This window comes from Pinus tabuliformis, chromosome X (genome assembly GCF_031772625.1).
Source record: "Pinus tabuliformis cultivar Carrire ecotype Pingquan chromosome X, CPIR1, whole genome shotgun sequence".
Classification (NCBI taxonomy): Eukaryota; Viridiplantae; Streptophyta; class Pinopsida; order Pinales; family Pinaceae; genus Pinus; species Pinus tabuliformis.
In genome coordinates this window covers 602,374,824-602,399,468 of record NC_142308.1, presented here as the reverse complement: position 1 = coordinate 602,399,468, position 24,645 = coordinate 602,374,824, and positions in this window count along the sequence as shown.

The window sequence follows — 24,645 nt, the reverse complement described above, 5'->3', positions numbered from 1 at the left end:
GCCCTTATAAAAATCTCCTAACCCTATACATAAAACCCCTCAAACCCCCCTCCTTTCCCTAATAAAATTTATTCTAATATTCCCTAATCCCTTACTGTTTTCCCCTTCCTAACATTCCCTTGTTGCATTTTTTTCCCCTTGGTGGTAGAATCCAACTATATTGCATTACAACACAACAGTTTCATACATCATTAAAGAGCAGTCCAAGCACAGTTCATATACAACAACATCTTTTCTTCAAGGTATTTTGTACAACAGTCATGGCATCTGAGCATTCATCGGACTATGAAGTGGAAACCCAAAGTGACTCACCCTTGGAAGAACAGGCACCCCGGAGGCCTCATAAAGGTGGCAGACATGTTAGGGAAGAACCGACCACCCTTACAGAATTGCAGGCCTGCCCTCTTGCCATGTTTTGTTTTCAGCATCAGTCATGCTATGAGTTTTGTCAAAAGGTGGCTAGTGTCCAATTTCATCATGAGTTGGCTCGTCTTTTTGTGCTGCACTTGCATGGAGATCAAGCTATCTTGGTTGGTGTCACCTTCACACTTACACTAGAATCTGTCTCATTAGCAACCGGTATACCGAACATTGGTGAACCATGGCACAAGAAACAGAAGATTGACCGACAGCATTATGATCCATACATTAAAACCAGTTTCTTGAGGCAGCTCAAGGGAGTATTCCCATTCCGATATCTGAAAGATGAATATGCTCCACTAATGAAGTTGATCATGAAATATTTCAGCTGTGAGGGATGATTCTCTCGTCTCTATTCTTATCACATCAGGTTGCTCATGCATTTCACCAGGGTACGGATGATGAAAATTCCGTATTTCATTTGCTGAAACATAGAGAGGATGACCACCTTTATGCAGCACAAAACCCCTCAGCATCAACTTAACATTGTCTATCATTTTGCTCTTATTAAGATTTTGGTGGTTCATCAACTTGGAGTACAGGGCATCACTTGGGATGATTTCATCTCTTGTGACTTCTTCAGAGCTTCACGGGGATTATCAGAGGTTAAGCATGAAGGTGGACCTTCTCATCAGTATGAGTGCCATGAGACTGCTAGTGTGCCAGTATTCATCACATATCAGAGAGGCACCAGACATTTGTTTGCAGCGGCAAAGCAAGTGTTATCTCCACCCGGGGTGGAAGGGGCCTCACTTCCTCCATTAGCATTACAGGTATAGGACAAAGGCAAGAGGCCAATGCAGGATGAGGGGCCTTCAGGTGAAAGAGACCGACTTCATTCTCATTCATGATGATGATACAGATACGAGCCCACAAAGTGCCAAACTTAGGGAGATCATCCAGGAGCAGCAAACAGAGATCCAAGCCTTATCCCTTGACTTGGAGAGAGCTAAGTGGACCATGAAGTACTTGGAAGAGGAACAAACAGCTTGAGGATCAGCAAGCAATCATGGAGCTACAAAACATTCGCGAGAATCGCTAGGCTGCACAAAGGAGAAGAATTGAGCTCACGTCATTGGAGCAAGAGATTAATGAGGATCGAGAGGCCAATCTTGAGAGAGTTAACATGCACTTAGAGAGGATGTTGGACAAGGCTGACAAAGACCATACATTGCTGAGACACATGGATTTCCACTACATGGCACGAAACAAGGTCTGCAAGGCCCGAATCAGGAATTTAAAGGCAAAATTGAGAAAGGCAATAAAGAAGCAAAAGAGGCAAAGGGAGCTCGATCGTCTTCAGATATTGGCCGAAGCCTCTTTAGCCCAGCATAACACTTAATGAAGAAGCTCCAGCCCAAATTTCAAGAAATTTGGGGCACTTTTGTATTTTTGCAATTTTTTGTACAAAAAACAGGGTTTTTCTCCCTGTGCACCGCGCCACGTGGCGCGCGCTTATGATAGGAGGCTCCAAATGCAATTTTTTTTATATTTTTGGATTTTTCATGAAAAATGATGACTGGTGGTGCATGGCCAAGAAGTTTGGGCAAATTTTGAGTCCTCAGGAGGTCAAAAACATCCTAAAAATGACCTCTCTGCCCCTAATTTCACACACAGGTAGCAGTCTTGGGAGATTGAGGTTTTGGATGGGCAAATGGGCACCAAATTCAGAAATTTTACTTGGGTTGGAAAGTAGATAGGTAGGGCTTTCCAACAAGCACACTTGGTCTCAATTTGGACTTCAAGAAGTGCCTCAAACCCAGTCTCAAAGTGGCGCGACGCACAGAGAAATTGGCGCGGCGCACAGAGGTTTTTTGCTCAATTTTTCACCTTCCAGCTCAGAAATTCGGCCAGTTTGACTTGTTTTGCTTTATGATGTAATTTTTGATCTAAATTGATGTAATTGGATAAAAATGATGTAATTTTGGCACTTATTTACTTTTTCTAGAGGATTCATTCACTAAAAAGTGAAAATTTAATGAAGGAATCAGTTTCCTACCTTATAGAGGCAAGTTTTTTTGGTTGCCTAGATTTTAGTGCTTTGTTTAGAATTGGTTGAAACAGCTCCTAGAATGATGATCTCGACCCCTATAGGCAAGGGAATGGGTTGGGCTAGTCTATATCATGTAATTTCTAAGTCATTTTCAGGGTTGGACACTTGGGATTGCTTTGGCATATCATTGTACATTCTATCTCTACATTTTTGGCTAAGGAAAGACCAGGGTTTTGCAGCATTGTTTGGGATCCATGTGGCTTTATGTTTTGATGGTGTGCTTCTCTGAGTAATTGTAAGTTCACTAGTGTTATGTGTATCATTTTCCTGTGTCTTCTTCTGAATTTGAACAAATGAGTGATTAAGGTAGAATCCATAACTGCTATGCTCTGCCTTTGAATTTGTTTAAATTTTCATGTTTTCATCTGTTTAAGGAGAATTATTGAGACTCTCTTGCTCTCCTTAGCTCCTCACCAGTCCGATCTATTCATTCACTCACTTTAAAGCATAAAAACGATTGCCTTCCTTGCCCCAATCAGAAACTCTGCAGAAACTGTGCCTCATCCCCGAGCCCGATTTGCCTTTCCCTGTTTCCAACACAAAACCCTCAAAAACTCAAATCAAATCTTTTGCACTTAATACCTAGCCTAAAATCAGTTACTAAATCAGTCATCTCAAGCCCCATTGATTATCCTTCGCTGAGATTGACCCGAAGAGAGCCCTCTCCTGTCCTCATAGGGCTAGCTACAAGGCTGAGCGTGGTTTGATGTGGAACTAGAACCTTGTCTTTTCAGCCTGAGGCAAATCTAGGCTCTAACAATACCAATATATCATCAACAAATATTATCACAAACTTGTCTATATAAGGACACAACACATTTTTCATCAAATACATGGTCTTGTAGCATTACTAAGACCAAAAGAAACCACCACAAACTCATAATGTCCATACCTTGTACAAGATGTGGTCTTGTAGATGTCTTCTTCTTTGATGCACACCTGATGATATCCTGATTTCAGATCAATCTTTGAGAACACTATTGCTCCCTTCAGTTGATCAAAAAAGTCATTAGTTTGCGACAATGGATACCTGTTCTTGATCTTCACTTTGTTCAATTTCTTGTAATTTATGCACAATCTGAGAGTACTATCCTTATTCTTTACAACAATACTGATTCACCCCAAGATGACACACTTGGCCTTATATATCCTTTATCAAGCATCTCCTTTAGCTACAACTTAAATCCCACCAACTCTAGAGTACTTATCCTGTACAGGGCCTTAGATGTTGGTGTTGCTCCCGACATCAACTCACTAGAAAAGTCCACCTCACTATGAGGAAGCAACAATGGAATCTTTGCAGGAAACACATCCTAAAATTGTTACAAGACAAGACACTTGGGACTTTATCATCCTCATCTTCCTTCCCTTTGTCACTGGAAATATGAATTTCAAACAACACACATCCCTTCTGATAATTGCGCTTTTCTTGCATAGTTGTAAACATTTTCACTGATATAGGCTCCTTCTTTCCCTGCAAAATTCACCTTTCCCCATCATCATCCAGAGACTCAATAACCTTGTCATAGAAGACTCACTTGTTCCTGTGAATGGACAACTAATCCATGTCCAAAAGCATACCATATGATCCTAAAGGAAGCACATTTAGATGTGCTGATGTAGGCATACCATTCAGCTAAAATGCACAAGATCTCACTCAATGATGAACTCTTCTCTTGGTCCCTGTAGCCAACTGCACCAACCAAGATTCTGAATGCACTCATTTATCCAAGCAAAACTTATCCACAAAATCAGGATTGATATAACTATAATTTGATCCATGATCAATCAAAATAGAAACAAATTGATCACAAAGCTTATCTTCCATCTCAATAATGGATGCCTGGTGATCAGACTGCTTATTATATACTGGTTCATAAATCCGAGAAATGCTCTAACCAACATATCCAACTGTCTATGCCTCTTAAGCACTATAAATCTAAGGCATGCCACCCTGGTGTGATGGACACCCACTCCTACGATGCTCCTCACCACAAGTACAACACTTCAAAGGCTTTCTGCCACTGCCCTTGTTCTATTCCTCAGGATGAGACCCATGTCCTTTCTCAAATGCATTGATCTTCTTATGAGGTCCCACATTCTCCTTATCACCTGCATCCTAAGGTCTTCCTCACTTCTGAGGTGACTTCCCTTTAGTCTTCCCATTACCTTTCCAATCTCGCTTAGGCTCAAACTTGCACTTAGACTCCTCATAACAATGCTTTAGCTACTCGATGACTTCCTCCAATCATTGAGGCTCATCATACTCAATCTGATCTTTAAATGCTAAAGGTAATCCACTTATGAACCTTTGGACCTTTGTATTCTCATCCTTGAGGTAGGGCGCATACCTCAACAACTCTAGAAACTTGGTCGTGTACACTTCATTTGTCATGGAACCCATCTTCAACTCATAGAATTCCTTGGCCTTCTCATCACAATATCTCTCAGAAAAATACTTATTCCTAAAGAGTCTTTTAAACTCATGCCAACTTAGCCCCTATACCCCGATGCCTCTGACATGCTTCTCATCTTCCCACAAGCTATCTACTTTTCCCTTGAAACTGGAGATCACTATCTTGGATTTCATATTCTCTGAATAATCATGCAATCCAAAGAACCTCTTTATCCCAGGAAGCCATGCTTCTACATCTTCCAATTTCTTCAAATCCCCATAAAAAGTAGGAGGTTTGGATTTCTTGAGATCATCTTGCAAATATTGCTTCTCACTCCTCCTACAAGGATGATGGTGGTGATATCTCACAGAACTAGAACTAGAAAAGAATCCATAAGTGATAGCCCGCCTATCAGGTGTATCCAAAGATCTGCCACCTCTGACTATGTCATCCTTGTCCAATTTGTGTCCTTTATGAGACCTGCTTCCATATGCCCAATTTGTCTTTTCTTTCTATCCTGACTAATCCTCAATTGTCCCTGATTCTGCATATCTGAAAGGCTCTAATGGATGATTGAATTAACTTCTGCTTTCTTTGCTTGAGCTCTAGAAAGTCTTTCTTGTGCCTTAATCAACTTGTTATTATTTGCCTTGAAGCTTCTAATTTTTTCCTTTAAACTTCTCAGTGTATCTTCTAAATCAAGAGAGTACTCTTCTCCTTGTTGCCCAATTGACCTTTCTTATTCCATAGAATTAATTTCATGTTTATAAGGGGATTCATGTGAATTGTATTCCACCATTCTTCTCTTCATCTATGATCTTCTATCTTCTACAAACATGTCATGTTAGATAATCCAAATAGAGACATAATCAAAACCATAGTGTATCTCAAGGGAGACTATATATTTGCACAAGCCAGTTCAGATTATATATATATATATATATATATATATATATATATATATATATATATATATATATATATCTCGCACAAAACTGCAAAAATGACCACATACATAATAACCATAACCATCATAATGCATGCATAGTAGACAAATATAAAATTAACATGCATGCATAACAATATGCATTTATCCCATCCAGTCCAAGTGTTTGAACTTGAAACTTCTGATACCAATTTGTAACTACCCCTCCCACATTTAGCCACTTTCACAAGTTCTCTAGGGTAAACATGAGTTGAGTGTCACTATGATATGACCCAACCTCCAAGTTCCAGTTATGAAAGTGGGGCCTACAAATTGGAATCAATTTGACATCCCTCAGAGACTACAGATCAATCAGGTGCCTACCAACCACCCCAAGTTATCAATTCCTGAGTCGAAACTCTTTTTCACTAGGTTTGCTCCCCAACTACGCCCATAACACTTCATGCATGCAGTTGGGAGGCTATAACCACACCCACAAGCTTGTCTCCGTGCGCTTATGAACCAAAATTACTTATTCTGTGCATGTGTTCACGAGATATATGCCACTTTTTTAGGCTAGCCTCCATACCACTGCCCATAACTGCCTGTAACTTTCCAAAATCATGACAATGATGATAACAATGCTAAATAATTAGAACTTGAGCAAGATCTTGACCTAGACATAACTAATACATGATATAATTTTTGTCAAACACATGATAAACATAGAAGCTATAGTTTATGAATGCATATCTAATCATAAACTTATGAACTTCATTTGAGAATAACCAAGAAGGCTCTATGCCCTCTCTATCTAGCCCATGCATTCATCAACCACATAGTAACTTATCAAATCATGAACACGAGCCATAGTTAGAGCACAAAATAGAACCATGCATATAACCAACATATAACCAAAATAGAAACCATGACAAATCAACCATAAGATCACCATAATAACTAGTACAAATGCTTATAGATCACAATAGGAAATAACTCATATTAACACATGAAAATGCCAACCAAGTTAGGGACTTCCACTTACCACTTGACCATAGAATGGGCTGAACCAAATTTATCTTTCAATTAATCACCCCCACACCATATTCCAAGCATGAATGCGGGATCATATGGGTTAAACCAAAATAAAACCAACTAGGGATTTTAGAGGCGAAACCACCTCAACCGTCAACCATGATGATTTCACCTAACCGGTCCATAAATCACTGACATCAACCAGATTTATCTCTACCCAATTTTTCTAGGGCTCCCAGGATTACATCTCACCCATAACCTCAAGGAACCCAAGTTGTTACAAGGCTCCAGAGAAATACCATCTTAACCCACAACCTTCAGGGACCCAAGTTGTTCCAAGGATCCATAGATCCTATCCCAACCCACAACCATAGGGAACCTGAGAACCAATAAGAGAATCCAAAAAATACGGAACCCACTACACCATGGATATCCATTAAATGGCAAGGAAAGGGTGAAACCACTGTCAATCCAAGAGAATCTCCATGCCAATGAAAACTCATAACCATAAAACCACATGCATATACCATGCATCGAAAAACCAATAAGGATATCACACATGCAGCCTATTACCTGCAAAGTACCCCTATTGTATTTTTTGATCAACCTGTCTCCTTGTCTCCCTTGCTTTCCATTGCTTGCTTTCTCCACTTTCTCCAAATTCAAGTGAATGCTAGAGTGCTCCCATAATGCTTTAAGTGTGCAAGAGTGTATGAGAGAATGAGAGTATCGAAAGAGAGAACCAAAATTGAATTGAGAAAAGCTGTAAATTGTTTCTATAATGCCTTTTTATCATTGGTGTCTCCTTTTTCTTCATTTTCCTCTAATTTCCCTTGCATTCAAATTTGTGCCTCTTCACCTTTCTTTTTTCCTATTTTCCTTTATTTTCATAACTAAATGTCATTTATTGCCTCTTTACCTTTTGTAACACCTTTTCCAATTTCCATAGCCATTAGTTAAACACAAGTGATGTCCACTATAATGTTTACCCACCATTCAGCTTGGAATATGTGTCCCATGACCTTGGTTTTATTTTATTTACATGGAAAATCAACCAGGGGTTGTTACTGAATGCCACTATCTAGCTAAGGTGATGATTGAAGAGTGGGAGTGTCACCTTTATTATCCAAAATGTCAACATAAATGGCCATGAAATTTGATTTATTGTATTTGTGGCCTAGAAAGTATTTCTCATCATAATTGTAGCAAAGACCTTTAAGTTGGCATTTGGCATTTCCAACCTCAATAATTTTTTTATGCAGAGTGGAGGATATGAATGGGGGTATTAGCGGGGTGGGAACAGGGAATGAAGGAGGGTTTTTATATTTGAGAATTGATCACTAGTTGTGCCTTCACAAGCTCGATGAGTGGCTTCAAACCAAGTTTGCTGGTGAGCCACTATGACATGAGGATGAATGTCATCTTTAAGACTGTTGATAAAGAATTCATGAAATAAAGTGTCTTATAAAATTTTAGTGCACAAAGAAAATTATTCAAAAGTAGTAATGTCGTCTTCCACTATTCCAAACTATCGAAGTTTGGTTAAATGGCTTATATGATGAGTTGTATTGTCAAAAAACTCATAAATATTAGCCACAAATTGAGTCAAAACGATGTAATCTAAGTGAGAAATATTTCACCATTACTACCATTTCCAACACTTAGTATCTAAATGGGGGAAATTGATATGAAGTTTCAATAAACCATCATTGATCTCGTGTAATCAGAAATAATTTTCCATTTGAGTAACCCATATAGTGGGATCTGAGCCATCAAGTTTGTCGACATCTACTTTAGGAAGCAATGGAGTTAAACTGAAATTTCATGAATTCAAATAATGCAACACTCTCTTGGAATACACATTACATCAAAGGACTATGATCATTGAATTTAGCGAGAAGGGATTCAAGTGCAAACCAATAATTATTGAGGTGGTTCCAACAAGCTAGGAATTAATGCAGGCTAATTGGGAATTCAATGCTTAATTTTGTTGCTTAGTATTAGCATGGGCCTCTTTGAAGGTGGTTTTCAACATGAGAAATTATTTTTCAAAGGAAGCAATGTGATTGTTATACTGTTCATTGCAAGTATCTACTTGGAGAGAAGCACAAGAAAGTGTGAGTGGAGCTGTGGCTAGTGATGTGGGAGTAGTGGAAAGGGACAAGTGAGTCACACAAAAAGACTTACTAAAGAGTTATACAAGAGTGTTTAGAGTGAAACAAGGAATATTTTATGATATATCCCTAATAAGGGTGTTGTTAGGTCCACTTCATGCTTTTGTTTTGTTACTCACTTAGAGTTATACTTCACATTGAATAATATTTCACTAACAAAATGCTTGGAATTTGAATATTAACAAATGTGTGATGGGCCTCCAAAATAGGTAAGGAAATTTATAAGTCCCATCAATCCACTCCTGAGCACATAAAATCTATGTTAAACCCATATTTTGCACTTAATGATACATTTTGCTAGCTTAATGGGTTCTTAGAAGAGTTCAATGTGGTTTTCATATTTTATGTGACTTAACATGTTTATTGTGTAGGATTTCAAGAGATATTGAGAAGATTCCAAGAGATCCATCACTAGAGATATTTTTGGGACTTGTTCCCTATAGCAGGAGGGCCTAAACTTGGTTGGCTAGGCACATTTAATTCCCCTTCCTATTGTTGCGAGGTGAACTAGGAGAAATATCCCTTTTTTTGGGAATTTTTGGAGGGAAATGCAACCCTCCTCTCAAGAAGGTTACTCCCTACTCTATGTATATATAAGAGAATCAAGTAGCCCAATAGAGATATAGAGAAGAGGAAAGAATAGGAAGCAATACTAGATTTGTATTCTCAAGCAAGTTTTTCAATCATGTAATGTGAAGAAAATTTCTCAATTAACGAAGCATTGTTTTATTCCAACTCTTAGCTTGGTTTTCCTTTAAGGACTATGAGCATCCTTGGGCTAGGCCCAGCCCTGGAGTTTCAAATCCCTCTTGTTCTTCTGTTAGTGTTATGATTTTATTCATTTTCCAACATTTCCGAAAGTTATCTTGTCATGGTTCTTGTGCATGGTTAAATAAAATATTTTATGAGCAATTATTTCTTATAGGTCTTTTGTCCAATTGTTAACAATAGTAACACTTATTAACATCATTTTAGGTCCTTCTTCATTTCATTTCTCTTGTTGCAATAGATTTTATTGTTCACTATTTTGTCATGTAACTAGTTTTACATCTACAGGAAACACACAAAGATTAATTTCATTAGGATAGGTTTGCACTGGGCTTCCTTAAGCTTTGATTAGTTCAATGTTATCATCTCGTAACATTTAAACATATTTTCCTCATGCCAAACTCACATTTTGTCTAGTTTAAATGCTCATTGGACTGTCACTTATAGAAAAATAGAGACTCTTGTAGCAAGTTGTAAGCATCTGCCCATTAGATATCATTTTTTGGGATTCAAATGCGTTAAGTAAGTCATTCATCTATGAACATTTCCATGAGAGGTAGTCATAACTGACTAATTTCTCATGGTTTTTGAATAGTCCATTTAGCACTCATTGCATCAGGTGATGCTCACATGGGTGAAGAAGTGGGATTGAAACTAGTGAAATGAATCACATAGCGTCAATCATCACTTCCAGGGCTTGCACCCGGTAACCAAGACTTCCCGGGAGGTCACCCATCCCAAATCACCTCTGGCTCAAGTGCTCTTAACTGTGGATTCCCCCCACAATCAAGCCCACTTAGCTTGATACCCCATTTGCAAAACCTTAGCAAGTATTGTGCCTCATGAACCATTCTAATATAATGCACTGCGGAAGCCCCTCATCCCACCATTCTCGCTCGGCTTTGAAATAAACTCATGGTTTGACCTCTTTGACATATTACAAAACCTATGGGACATTGAAAATGAAACTTGGAAGTATAGAGACCATGATAGGCACCCTTGCTAATTTGTTTCTGAATATTATTTTTTCCTACAAATTAGGGTTTGGATTCTCAGTCTCTTATTTTAGCAGGTATGTTTTCCCATTTATTGCAGATATCATAGAAGTGTGTACCATTAAGCAAGTGTGTTTTATTTCATTTAAAATAACATATAATTATGTTCCATTTCCTTTTCTGCAAGTCATTTTCTTTAAATCTGTTTTTCCCATAGCATAACTTAGTTAGCATGGTCTTTGTGCATCTAACCTTCATTTCAATACTTCCACCTGCATAAAAATCAACAATTGGAGAAGATAGTTCCTACAACACATACAATGTTGAACCCTCTTAAGTTCATACAAAATTCAGGTTGATAATAAAATTTGAGACCCTTGGGAGTTGCAACATTGTTCCAATACTTAGCGCCATCAGTTTTTGGCGTCGTTGTAGTACTATTCATTGAGGAGGTCATTAGGTACTACTTTTTCTTTAGTTGATTTAGTATTTCTTTCATTTCATCTCACGCAAAAAGAAAAAAGAAAAAAACACATTAGCATCTTTTCAAAAAATATAAAAGAAAAAATTAGATTCTTTTTCAATTTTTCTCTTTTGTTCCCCAAAGAATTAGGGAAAATACAAAAAAAATTCTATTAAAAACCCCCACTTCCACTACCAGGCAACCCTTTTCAACTTAATGTGAGTAGGACTTATGATTATACCACCAATGAGCATAAGTTTAAGTCGTTTCCTTGCACCTTGAAGGATGTAGCAATCTGATGGTTCATGATCCTTAAAGAAAATAACATCACCACCTGGGATCAAATGCAACAAGATTTCAACAACAAATATTAAGATTACTGCAGAGCAAGGGATACTAGAGCAGAATGATTTAAGGAGAAAATGAGTCTCTGGAAGACTACGAGGAGATATTACAACTAAGTTACAAAAGGGCAGATAATTAGAATATGGACCCAGACTCCTTAGAACTAGTACTACTATTGAGGTGAGCCAGAGAAGATCTTATGTAAACCATCAAATTGTTGGACAATGGGGATATATAACAACTAAGTTATGATGACATTAAATAGGTATTCAAAAATCATTCCAAAGCCACTAGAAAGAGAGGTAAAGCAAGTAAAAGCTCGATAATTCCTTCCTCCTCCACCTTGACTACTAGAAATGAAATAGGGGAGATGTTAGAAGATTTGAAGACCAAGATTCACACATTTTCTATGCAAATGGTTACTTTGTAGATCAAGAGAAAACAAGAGGAAGTTGAAAAGACATTGGCCATATTTTTCCCCTGCACTAAAAGACACCTTAATAATGAAATTCCTTTGAATGTCATAAAAAACTGCTTTGTATGCGAGGAAAACAATTACATTAATTAGTGTCCATATTTTCTTGGTTTGAAGGCTATGTAATAAGAAGCAGAAGGGAGCATGGAGAAGTTGTGCTTTGTAATAATAATTATGAACTTCCCTTCTCATTTCAATACTGATTATAATACTCACTATCAACCTTGGTGCCCTCCTAATCCTTCATCTTGGCCTATGCCCACTCCTTAGCCATATCCTCCTCAATGATTGTTCCTCCATTCTCCATAACCTAATCAACCTCCTCAACGGGGTAATCCATCACAAGGATGGAGTCCTTAGGTGGCCCAACCACTTTCTTTGATGCCTCCTCCTTAACAACAACAAGTGCCCAAAATGTTCCTATGAAAAAACCCCAGATACCTTCACAACCAAATCCTAATCCCAATAATAAGTAAGCTCAACCAGTCTACAGTGGAGAGACTACCTACCAAAGTTGTGCTATAGAAATCTAGGAAATCAACCTTATGTTAGGGAAAGTTCTTCCAGATGTCCATCTACCTTCTCCAAATGAAGTAACTAAGAAAGAGAAGGAGGATATTGTTCCTCAGGCTACTTAAAAGAAACCCCCTATCCTGAAAGGTTGATAACCCGAAAAGCACACACCCCAGACGAAGCTGAACTTCTAGGAGAATTGAAGAATAAGTTTGTCGAAATCACTCTCCTCCAAGGCATCAAATATGTTCCCATCTATAAAATGATCATCGACGAAGAATGTCTTAGAAGGCCTGGAAGGAAGAGAAAGGATGCCCCTACTAACATTGTCATTGGGAAACTAGTTGATCGAATGCATGGAAGAGTAATCATCCCCAAGTATTTACATCCTGGAATCACAATAGTAGACATATACAAGAATTTCATTGTATTTCTAAACACTCTCAATTACCTAGGAGCTGCAATTAATGTCATAATCAAGGAAATCATGTTTAAACTTAACCTCCAAGAGTTCCTAAGAAAGACCACTACTAAGATGCATCTTGCTAATAGATCCATAGTAGCACCAGAGGGCATTATCAAAGATGTAATGGTCTTGATAAAATTCTAGGAGTTTCCCACAAACTTCCTTGTACTCTAGCCCAATATCAACTTCAATAGCTATCCACTCATCTCAAGGAGACCATGGTTCGCTACCATTGATGCATATATTGGCTATAGGGATGAAAACATTACAATCAACGATGGATAGTCATAAAAATATCTTGTTTTATATCCTCCAGCTCAAACTCATGTTGAGAAGTAATTTCCTACGTGGGTAGAAGAAGAAGAAGGAGAGTAGGATTCTTGCCTTGCATCATCCTACCTTCTGTGTGCAATAGAAACCACCCTTGGCAACAAGTAGACTAATGAAGATGATTTAATTGATAATTTTCCATAAAACCAATATCCCGATGCTATGGACATTGATGGGCTAAAATAAGGGTGATCCATAGGGAAGGATAGTTGTTCCCAAGGAAATCTATGGGATGAATTATTGGTTGTTTTTTCTTATCAAAATGACATAAAAACAATAGAAATCAACCCCTCTAAGTTGTTAAAAATTAGCTCCTCACTTTTAGCTAATTAGGAGGATCAACTGCTTAATGTCTTAAGGTGACATATTGATGCATTTGCATGGGATTACAAGGAGATGAAAGGACTACATCCTTCTATGTGCGCTCACCACATATACATAAAGGAAGACCAAAAATCTATTCACCAACCTCAAAGGAAAATTAATCTTGCCTTAAAAGATATTGTGAAGGAAGGGTTGCGGAAATTGCTAGATGCAGGGTTCATCTATCCAATATCAGATAATGAATGGGTATCTCTTTTGGTTATTGTTCCCAAGAAAGATGACAAGTGGATAATCTATGTTGATTACAAGGAACTTAATAAAGCCACAAGGAAATATCATTTTTCCTTTCCCTTCATTGACCAAGTCCTTAGTGTGCTCGCTAAGAAAAAGTTATTTTCCTTTTTGGATGGGTTCAACGTGTACAATTAGATCCAAATCAGTCCTGAAGAATAGGATACAACCACCTTTGCTTGGTCATGGGGGAATTTTGCTTACAAAGTCCTCCCATTTGGCTTATGTGACACCCTTACCACTTTCCAAAGGGTTGTGCTTAGCATCTTCTATGATCTTATACATGATTGTGTAGAAATATACATGGAAAACTTCACACCCTATGGGAATGATTTCGAAGAAGCTCTCTCTAACTTGATCACGTCTTGAAAAGGTGTGGGGAGATGAACCTCTCCTTGAGCCATGAAAAGTGCTTGCTCCTAATGAATGAGGGGATTTTTTTAGGACATTCCTTATCCTCAAAGGGAATTCAAGTGGACCCTAGTAAGATAGACATAATTAAACACCTTCTTGTTCCTCAAAAGCAAAGAGATGTTAGAAGCTTCTTAGGCCTTTTTTTTCCAGAGAGAAATCACAAATTTTTTCCATTGATAACAAAAGAGAGTTATAATGCCAGATTAATTCTAAGTGCATATGATAGTCCATAATATCCTCAAAATATACAATCACAACTACAAAATACAAGAGTCTCAAAGAGAGGAACATCCAATGTCTAAGTAGAGCATCCAAAATATGAGGGAAAAAATATAACAAAATAAAGCAAATGAATAGAGATGGTTGCCCAGATAAAAGAAACAATACACCCAACAACATCTGGGAAGACCATGCATATGCTAGGAGCATCCAGACCCAATGTCAAGCGTAAAAAAAAGGTAGAAACAGAGTCACTCCTAGAATGAGAAGCGTCTGAGCTTATGGTTGAACCGTTGAGGAAGAAATCAAAGAAAATTTACCCTAGAAAAATAGAGGCACCTCGCTTGGACAGTTGGTCTGCCAAAACAGTATGTTGTCAAAAAATTTGGTAGAAGGAGATGGATAGAAAAGAAGCCATCATGGATTTAATCTGCTCCAGCCAATGTAGTAATGAAGGCACTTCCAAGGAGGAATGGCCAGATGCTTAGTCGACGACAATCCATTAGGGGAATTTTGAGGTCTAAAATGGGCCTCCTAAGGAAATTATAAAATAATAGTGGAAATAATAAAATAAGATTGGATTACATCATCAAATTTTAGAGGGAAAAAAACTAATTTTTCAACTCGTATTTTCAACTTATTTCCCTATTGATTTACTCAAATTTCGAGTGGAAACACTCGTTGGATGCATATTTGATTCCTCATCCAAGGAGTACCCATGTTGCATATTTTGGATGGATCCTACTATGTGAAAAATGAGAAATACATGAAAAACGTGATTGTAATCATGTTTTCCATGTATTTCTCATTTTTTTGTGTAGAAGGGTCTATCAAAAGTACGCAACATTGGTACTCCTTGGATGAGGCACTAAATTTTGCATCCAACGAGTACTCCCACTTGAAAGTTGAGTAAAGCCTTAGGAAGATAAGTTGAAAATACGAGTTGAAAAATAAGTTTTATTATTTTATTATTTTTTAATCTTTTTACTTTTTTACTCCAAAAATGGTGAATCATCCCCCATGGTTGAGATCATCATCTTGAATCCTATTGGTTCTTATAAAGTTTGTTTTGGTTGTACGTTTTTCTTAGGAGACCCATTTTAGACCTCAAAATTCCCCTAATGTTTGAATCCCTAGTAATCAGTATCTCCTCAATTGCAAGCCAAGATGTGCAACGCATCATCCCCCAAAAGTGCGAGTACCTCTGATATGATATTGGAGACAACACCCCCAAACCAGTGGAAATGAAATGTCATGGAAGGTCAGAGGAGGATAATAGATCCATAGCCACATATGCCATGCAAAAAGGTGCCATCAAAATAACCAACAAGGGAGAAAAGATCGAGGTCTTTGAAAGTCCACCTACGCTTATGAATGATAGGTCTCCAAGGACCAATGGGCCCAAAAAATTGTCACAATTTTCAATGAGGTGCATCTCAAGTCAGGGACTTTATTTTCAAATAAGCAATCGTTCCTACGTTGCCATATGCCCAGAAAATATATCGTGGGACAAACCTGAATTCTGATAGCCAATTGGGCTAGTTTAGTAGGAAATATGTGATATAGGACCTATCCAGATGCAAGGTAAACTTAAGAGAGTGGGATACCTCCTCCCAGATAGAGATTGCAAATGGACAACTTAAAAAAAGGTGAACAACCTCCTCATTAGCAGATTGGCACAGAGGACAATACCCCAGACCCTGAAATCCACGCTTTGCAAGATTGTCCCAGGTGAGAATGTGGTTAAATAACACAAGCCAGGAGAAACACTTCAGTTTTGTTGGAACCTCCCAACTCCACATGCGGGCCACCCAGACTATGCAATTGTTCGGCCTATTCAGCTTGGTGATGTATGAGTATGCCACTTTAAATGAGATGTAACCCCTATGAGAACATCCATCCCATGTGAGCCTATATGCCTTATCAAATAGGGAAATACCTGCATGGCATAATGTGGATATGTAGCATTCCCATTCAACCATAAACTTGGGAGGAAGGGCCATCTCATCTACGCGACCATCTAGTAGAGGGGAAACCAACAATCAGTGGGCAACCAATTTGAGCAAGGGTGAAGATCCCCTTCCCATTAAGGAACTAAAGAATGGGTAGTGAGAGGAGATGTTACCCCTCCATACCAATTATGGCATCTAGACCAATGTGCATTTTTCTTCCAGAGCCAACCACCCCATCTAAGGTTACCAGAAATCCATGCCTTAGATTTCATTAAAATTCACCAAATAAATGAGCCATTTTTCTTCACTGGTGCTCCAGCTATGATCCATGCTTCCAAGTTGGCATGGTTGAGATACTTTTCCTTTATAATATCATTTTAGATACCAGTTCCCACGAAAGCTCTCCACAGATTCTTAGTGAGCATGGCTAGGTTAAAATTATTAGTATCTTTAATGCCCCAACCCCCTTCCTCAATGGGCCTTGAAATGGAAACAAGATTAGAAAGATGAATTTTAGATTTCTTACCAGAATTGGACCAAAGAAAATCTACGATGATTGAGTCAATCCTATGGATAACCAACATGGGTAAGTGGAACAAGTGCATCCAATAGATTGAGATTTCTTGTACGAAAACCTTAATAATAATCATCCTACCCCCCAATGAAAGCCATTTTTTCTCCCACAAGGTCATTTTCTTGTGAAATTTATAAAAAATCTAGTTCCATTCCTGCTTGGCATAGTTGCAAGGCTTTAAGTGGAAACCCAAATACTTGAAACCACCAGCCAATGGTTTGATTCTAACTCCAAATAATGTCACAATCTGCTTGGTCTCCACCTCCTCCATTGTGTCTGAGATAAGTTCTGACGTGTCCCTATTAAGGAACATACTAGAATTATTTCCAAATTTAGTAATAATTTGAAACAATGTGTGCCATTTCAAGAATTCTACCTCACCAACACATATGATGTCATTTTAAATGTGACAATTGTATGTTTGTTGTAACCTTGCTAGCCTCCCTAGATTTTGTTAAACCTCTATTGAGTCCATCCATTACCAAAATGGATATTAATGGGGAGAGTGCACAACCTTGTCGTAGACCTATTGTGATACGGAAAAAATCTAATGGCAACCCATTGAACAACACAACTAAGTTGGTTGTTAAGACACAAGCCATAATCCAATTGATGTGTCTATAGGGGAATCTGGTTCTATGTAAAATTAGCCTGAGAAAATCCCAATCAATCCTGTCATATGCATTGATAAGGTCAATCTTCATCAAGAAGGACTTCAGTTTGCGGGCTTTAATAGAGTGTATGCATTCTTTAGTAATCCCAACAATGTCTTGGATCCTTTTGTCTACTAAGAAGTTGAGTTGTTCGCAATTGATACACTTAGACATAATCAACCTAATATGATTAACAATTAGTTTAGAAATCATTTTGTAAACCACATTATAGAGTGAGATAGGTATGAAATCTGAAAACCTAGATGAATTAGATTTTTTGGAATCTGAGTGAGAAAGGAAACGTTGATAGCACCTGAAATGTGTCTCTGGACTCGAGGCTCTTTCACCATCTCAATGAGATCTAGACCCATCATGTCAAATAAAATAAAATAAAAATCTCGATTAGCCAATTGTTCGATCTCGGGATTTTCTCCTTGATAAGATCTTTCAATACTCCTTGTTGTTTTTCAAAAGCGATGGATCTATCCATATGTTCAACATCTTCCTCTTTAACCATATAGGGGAATAAGTTGTCCATCTACACTTGGTCTTCAATGTTTGATGAATTAGGCACCAAAAATTGATTGTTGAAATAATGATAACCTCTTGTTGAATGTCTTCCATGGACATAAGTAGTCTATTATTGCTCATCTCGAATTGCCAGATAATATTAGTACTTTTCCACTTCAATGCATCCTTATGAAAGAATCATATGTTCTTATTACCCCACTTGACCCAGGCCAATCTACTCTTTAGTCTCCATGCTTCTTCCTGGAATTTTAGAATGTTGTTCTTTTGAGGCGATAGATCCAAAAGAGGCCGCTTAATTTGTTCAGAGAGAAAATCGAGGAATGTGGGATCCATGAGTTTTGTAGTATCTTTCTCAATTTTAGTTAACTCCAGTATGTGATCCTTTTTACGTGTGCAAATCCATGTTTTTACCACCACCTTTAATATTTGTAATTTTTGGGAAGCCATGTCCATTCTCCTAATATTCTATCTCGAGCGGCTGCTACGAACACTAATATATCAAGTCCACTAATTCCTTTTCTTGAAGCCACAAACAATTGAATTTGAATGGAAATTCTTTGACATCATGTGCTCCATTCCATTCCAGAAAATGGCATCATGGTATGATATTTCTGCATGTAAGGACTGTAATAGCCCCTGGTTGATTTTCAATGTAAATAAAATAAGACCAAGGTCATGGGACATGTATTCCAATATAAATGGTGGGAAAACATTATAGCGGGCATCACTTGTGGTTAATTAATGGCCATGGAAATTGGCAAAGGCATTGGAAAAGGAAAAGAGGCAACTAATGACATTTAATTATGAAAATAAAATAAATAGGAGAAAAGGAAGGTGAAGAGACACACATTTGTATGTAAGGGAAATTAGAGGGAAAATGAAGAAAAAGGAGACATCAATAATAAAAATGCATCAGAGAAATAGTTGATAGCTTTTGGCTCAAATTTTGTTAATTTAGCATTTGGCTCTCTTACACTCTTGCACACTTTGATTATTCTTGGAGAACTTTAACATCCAGTTGGATTTGGAAGAAGACAAGTAAGAAAGCAGAGAGGAAGCAAGGAAAGCAAGGAAGCGCAAGGAGATAGTTGGATTAGTAGCTACAACAAGCTTACTTTGTAGGTAATAGATTGCATGTGTGATTTCCTTGTTGGTTTTTGGATGCATAGTATATGCATGTGGTTCCTTGGTTATGTGCTGTCATTGGCATGGAGATTTGCTTGGATTGTCAATTGTTTCATCCTTGCCTTGCCATTTCTTGGATAGTCATGATGTGTTGGGTTTCCCATTTTGTTTTCTAATTGGTTCTCATGTTTCCTATGGTTGTGGGTTGGGACAAATTATCTGGAGCCCTTAAACAACTCTAGTCCCTAGAGCCTGCAGGTTGGGACAAATTCTCTGGAGCCTTGAAAGAGATCGGGTTCCTTAGAAGCTGTGGGTTGAGTTACTAGTTGTTGGAGCCCTCGACAACTTGAGTAGAGACCAATCTAGTTGATGTTAGTGATTTCTGGACGGTATAGGTGAGATCATTGCGCTTGTGGGTTGAGGTGGTTTGGCCACTGCAAGTCCTAGTTAGTTTTATTTTGGTTTGACCCTTATTCTTACATTCATGCTTGGAATATGGCATGGGGGTGATTAACTAAAAGAGAGATTTGGTTCAACACAGTCTATGGTTGGGTGGTATGTGGAAGTCCCTAACTTGGTTGGCATTTTCATATGTTAATATGATATATTTTCCTATTGTGATCTATGAGCACTTGTATTGGTTATCATGGTGATCTTATGGATGATTTGTCATAGATTCTATTCTAGTTATATGTTGGTTATATCCTTAGTTTTATGATGTGCTCTAACTATGGCTCTTGTTCATGATTTGTTAAGTTATTAGATGGTTGATGAATGCATGGACTAACAAGTGTTGTTGCAGTTAGCTTGAGAGGGCATAGAGCCTTCTTGGTGATTTTAAGGTGAACTTCAAAAGTCTATAATTAGATATGCATTCATGACTTGTAGCTTATATGTTTAATATCTGTTTGACGAAATGTTTATCTTGCAGTAGGCATGTATAGGTCAAGATCTTGTTCAAGTTTTAATTATTTAGCATTGTTATCATCATTTTCATGATTTTGGAAAGTTAAAGGTAGTTTTGGGTCATGGTTTGGAGGCTAGCCTAAAAAAGTGACATAGATCTCACAACTGCATGAATTGAACATGGAAATTTGGGTCATAACCGCATGCAGGCATGCTTATGGTTGTGGTTGGAGCCTCATAATTGCATGCATAGTGTGCCAAGCATGTGATTGGGTAGTAAACCTAGTGAAAAAGAGTTCCTACTCTGGGATTGATCACTTGGGGTGGTTTGTAGGCTCTTGAATGAGCTATAGTCTCTAAGGGATGTCAGTTTACTTCAAGTTTGTAGGCCCCACTTCCATAACTGAAACTTGGAGGTCGGGTCATACCATATTGACACTCAACTCATGTTTACCCTAAAGAGCTTGTCAAAGTGGGTAAATGTGGGAGGAGGCGTTACAGGGTGGTATCATAGCTTTCAAGTTCAAACACTTGGACTCGATGGGATAAATTCATATTTTATGCATGCATGCTAATTGTATATGTATCTACTATGCATGCATTGTGATGATTATGGTTATTACACATGTGGTAATTATTGCAGTTTTTTGTTATCATGCATGATGTTAATATGTTGATGTCATTATATATCTATATCGTGTTCATCTGGATTGATTGTGTAGACGAGATAGCCTCCCTTGAAATACATTGAGGTATGATTTGAATATATCTATATTTGGTTTATCTAACATGGCATGTTTGCAGGAGATAGAAGGTCGTAGATGAAGAGCAAAATGGTGGACTACAATTCACATGACTCCCCTTACAGTCCTGATGTGAATTCTATGGAATGGGAAAGGTCAGTTGTGCAACAAGGAGAATAGTACTCTCTTGATTTAGTAGATATGTAGAGAAGTTTGAAGGTAGGGATCAGAAATTGCAAGGCAGATAATAACAAGTTGATTGAGGCACATGAAAGACTTGCCAAAGCTTAGGGAAAGCAAGTAGAACTTAATGTAGTCATCCTTAAGAGCCTTTCAGATTTGTAGAAGTAGGGATAGTTTAGGATCCATTAGGGATAAGAAGAAAATACAAATGGGGCATATGGCAGCAGTCTCATAGAGGACACAGTTTGGACATGGATGACACAATCAGAGGTGGCAGATCTTTTGATACACTTCAGAGATGTTCTAACACTCATGGATTTTATTCCATCTTCGGTTATGAGAGACATCATCATCATTACCCCCAACATACTTATAGGAGGAGTGAGAAACAATATTTTCCAGAGGAGTTCAAGAAAGCCAAGGCTCCTACTTTTGATGGGGATGTGAAGAAATAAGAAGATGCAGAAGCATGGCTACTTTGGATGAATAATTTCTTCGGATTGCATGATTATTCAGAGAATATGAAAACCAAGATAACTATATTAAGTCTCAAGAGAAAATCAGATATTTGGTGGGAATATGTGAAGCATGTCAGAGGCATTAGGGTAGAGGAGTTGAGTTGGTATGAGTTTAAAAGACTCTCCAAGAAGAAGTACTTGTCTCAGAGACATTATGAAAGAAAGGCCAAGGATATTTATGAGTTGAATATGGGTTACATGATAGATGAAGAGTATACAACTAAGTTTCTGGAGTTGTTGAGGTATGTGCCCTACCTCAAGGATGAGAAGAGAAAGGTACAAAGGTTACTCAGTTGTTTGTCTTTATCATTTAAAGACCATATTGAATATGATGAGCCTCGACCATTGTAGGAAGTCATTGAGAAGCTGAAGCATTGTTATGAGTAGTTTAAGTGCATGTCTAAACCTGAGCGAGATTGGAAATGTACTGAGAAGACTCAAAGGAAGTGGGTTAAGAAGCCAGGAAGACTTCAGGATGTAGGTGAAAGGGAGAACACAACATCTTATAAGTTCAAGTTCAATGTAGTTGCCAAAGGACATGGATTTCAGCCTGAGGAGTAGAATAAAGGTAATGGCAGGAAGCCTTTAAGGTGTTGGATTTGAGGTGAAGAGAATTTCCAAAGTGAGTTCCCATCGCATCAAGGTGGCAGGCCTCAAATTTACAGTGCTCAGGAGGCATAAACAATTGGGGATGTTGGTCAGAGTATTCCTCGGATTTATGCAACAATTAATAATAGGCAGGTTGATTGTCAAGCATCCGTTATCGAGATGGAGGGTAAACTTTGTGATCAAGTTGTTTCCTTTTTGATTGATCATGGATCTAATTATAGATATATCATTCCTGACCTGGTGGATAAGTGTTTCTTGAATAAAGAAGTGCATGCAAAAGCTTGGTTGGTGTAGTTGGCTATAACGACCAAGAGAAGAGTTCATTATTGGGTGAGATATTGTGCATTTGAGTTGAATAGTATGCCTACACTAGACATATAAATGTGCTTCATTTGGGTTCATATAGTATGCTTTTGGGCATGGATTGATTGTTCATTTACAAGACTAAAGTGGATTGCTATGATAAGTTTACTGAGTGCCTGGATGATGATGAGGAAAGGATAATTTTGCAGGGAAAGAAGAATCCTATATGAGTGAGAATGACTACAACTATGTAGGAAAAGCGCAGTTGCCGAAAATGATGTTTATTGTTTATAGTGCATATTTACAGTGACAAAGGGAAGGATGTTGAGGATGATGAAGTCCTTAAGAGGTATCATGTTTTGCAACAATTTTAGGATGTGTTTCTTGTAAAGATTCCAGACTTTCCTCCTCATAGAGAGGTGGACTTTTCTATTGAGTTGATGCCGGGAGAAACACCAACATCTAAGGTATTGTACATGATGAATACTCTAGATTTGGTGGAATTAAAGCTATAGCTTCAGGAAATGCTTGATAAGGGATACATAAGGCAAAGTGTGTTGTCTGTTAGCTACCTATACCAATAGGTTTCATATTTCATGATTGGCAAAGAAAGTTCCAAATATGCTCTGCTTTGATGATGCAAAGATCCCATATTTCCAAGAGAAGACACTGTGTGTATATAGCTTTATGGTGACTCAATTTTGATGGATGGTCCAAAAGCCTAATCTGGATCATGCCATGTTTCAATTTTCTGTTGTAGAATAGAGAAAGAAGTCTGTCCAAACTGTTTAATCTTGGCAGGCCAGTAGCTTAGGTAGAGAATTAAGGTTCCCAACTGCTTAATCTGGGACCTTGGAAGCAATAAGGGTAGTTCTAGATAGGAAATCAAAAGAAAAGGCCAAGAGAAAAGAAAAGGCAAATAAGGGTCTGCGAGTCTAAGTGCACCCTCCATGAAGAAACAAAAAATGCTAGGCAAGTAGATGGGTAAGCAGATGGGGTTGCAGAAATGTCATTCCTTACAATTGAAAATGTGCTAACCTATTCACCAAGGAGCATCAATGGATTGAGAAGCTCTTCTTCTCCATCAGGTGGCAGCAAAGCAAAGGAGCATGTCTAACATTCCATTTTCCTTTTTCCCATTCATAACTAACATCCCTTCATCAGTTGTGTTCATAAGAGAACTTGAGGTTTTATGCTGGTGCTTATTCCTTTAAAAGCCACATTTCTTGTCTAAAATTCTTTTCATTTTGATCTACTCCCTAAAACTAAGTGGTTTTCAAATAAACTTAGTGATTTCATTCCTCATTCACCTCTTTTTTCCATATTAACCCTTAACTTTACTATCTAAATCCCCTATGTCCCCCTTTCCCTACTATAATAACACTATGGTGTATAAATCCCAGCATTGTATAGATATCCTCCCTTTAGCACTATAGCTAAATAAGTTTGTCAAGGGAGACATTAGTCCACCAGTGACTATGGTCAACCCTGTCATGGGATTGCTCTGACCTCAGGTTGGAGTGACAGCCTCCCCCTAAGCCATCACCTCACCTCTGTCCAATAAATTCCACAAGAACCCCTTCCCTCTGCTCAAAACCCACTTTTAAACCTTTTTTCCCCCCTTGGATTAACCTTGCCCCGAAAAAACCCACAAAAAGCACTAAACCTAAGGTTCTCCGCCCAGATTATTAAAACGAATATTTTAATATGCTGGCGGGACCCCCCCCAACCTGCACGATCCGTCGGAAGGCCCGCCAGCCGTCGATCGTCTGCCACCCACGATCCAACGGTGGGCGGGCATTTTCAGTGTCGGATCTGCCGACCTTTAGCGTCCGGGGAACGGTGGTTTTCCGCCCCGTACACGGGACGCGTGGCAGGCGGCGGGGTTGTTCGGAGCCCCCCTCCCCGATACCGCCTTTCCCCAAAGGTGGTGCGGGGAAAC